This window comes from Orycteropus afer, unplaced genomic scaffold (genome assembly GCF_000298275.1).
Source record: "Orycteropus afer afer isolate SDZICR_OR568_19922 unplaced genomic scaffold, OryAfe1.0 scaffold00123, whole genome shotgun sequence".
Classification (NCBI taxonomy): domain Eukaryota; kingdom Metazoa; phylum Chordata; class Mammalia; order Tubulidentata; family Orycteropodidae; genus Orycteropus; species Orycteropus afer.
The window spans coordinates 6,739,373-6,740,996 of record NW_006921710.1 but is presented as its reverse complement, the minus strand read 5'-3'; positions in this window follow the sequence as shown (position 1 = coordinate 6,740,996).

The window sequence follows — 1,624 nt, the reverse complement described above, 5'->3', positions numbered from 1 at the left end:
TGGGGAGGAGGTGGGAGGGGAGCTGCTGCATTGTAAATTTTGGTCAATGGCATGAGACAAAGTATATGTGAACTGCTGTATGAAAAGTGAATTTACTCTGTAAATCTTCACCCAAATCCTGATAAAAAAAATAATAATAATAAAATGGGTCTGCCACCTCCTGAAGACCTTCCATATGCCAGGAATTACAGGACATTACATGTCCCGCCTTCAGGGATCATCACACAGAGGCAGGGATCAAGGTTCCCATTTTACTGACCGGGCAGTGGAGGCTCCAAGGGCTCCCCCTTGGAGTAACTTGCCCGAGGCCACACGGCCATCTGTCAGTGACAGAAGTCTGCACAATATCCAGTCAAGCCCAGCCACACTGCCTTTTGAGTTGGGCTGACGCAGCGTTTAAAACTAATACACACTTTGGAAAAACATAAAGGTCCACTGTCTTTGTAATACAAACCACGGCGAGTCCAGCTTGATTGAATCTTCTCAGCTGGCAGGGACCATAAGTTACATGAAATCAAGGCTTATATCACTGCTTCATCCCCAGTGCCCAGCTGAGACTCGGCAAATACACATAAAAAAGCCTTCAGAGCAAGTTATTCCTTTAACAGCAAAATCAGCTCATGCAATAAATATTTGCTGGATACCTGCTCTGTGCCTTCAGGGCAGCCCAAGATCATAAGCTCCTGAGAGCTCAAAGCTGGAAAGGCACTCGAGACTGTCCTAGTGTCCCACTGCACAGATAGGCAAAGTGAGGTCAAAGAGGAGGAAGAACTAGCCAAAGAGATCTGGCACCAGCCTTGGGGTGCCTGCATCCCAGCTGCACCCAGAATGGGCTCCCAGCAGATGCAGTGAATTCAAGACAGGTGGAACACAGGAGGGTGGGCAGTTTCCTGCCCAAGGGACCCCTCTTTTAGAAGGGGCTGGCTTAACAAACTTGGCTGGACACAAGCGGCTCTGTTCACAGTAGGGCACAGGCAGGATGGATGGCAGCCGCAGTTGGCTTGGTCACGGGTAGGTGGGTCTGCAAACCACAATTACTTCTTCCTCTGTCCCTTGTGGATCCTCTGTTACCCACTGGAACTCCCACCTCTGCAGGCAGGCCCTGCACGGGGGCTCCGTGGCCAAAACACTGCATTGCTGATCCACCTGGGAGGAGGGGCTCCCTTGGCCAACGTCCTACCACAAACTGTACCAACAGTAACAGGAGCCAATGTTTATTAAATGCAAAGAGGTCTACCAGCTCTACCATCTCACTGATGGTAGAGCCCTCACAACAGCCTGGTGGGTCTGGGCTACTACACTCACTTTATAGATGAGGAACTCAAGATGCTGAGAGAAGAAGGATTTGCCAAAATGACAGAGTAGTCAAGACAGGATCTTAAAACCAGATTTTAGACTCGAGACCCAGCCCTCTTTCCACTCTGCCCCTTATAAGGGAAGAAGGTTCTCTTACTCAGAGCTGCTCAGAAAGGGAGCAAGTATCCTGTCATCTGAGGGATGGGTGCAGAGACTGCAGGACCACTGGCTGGAGGTCAGCCTTGATAAAAACAACTCTGAAGACCTGTCAAGCCCACAGGGCCAAGAGGAATGGACATCAGATCTCTCCAACCCTGCATGCTACCAT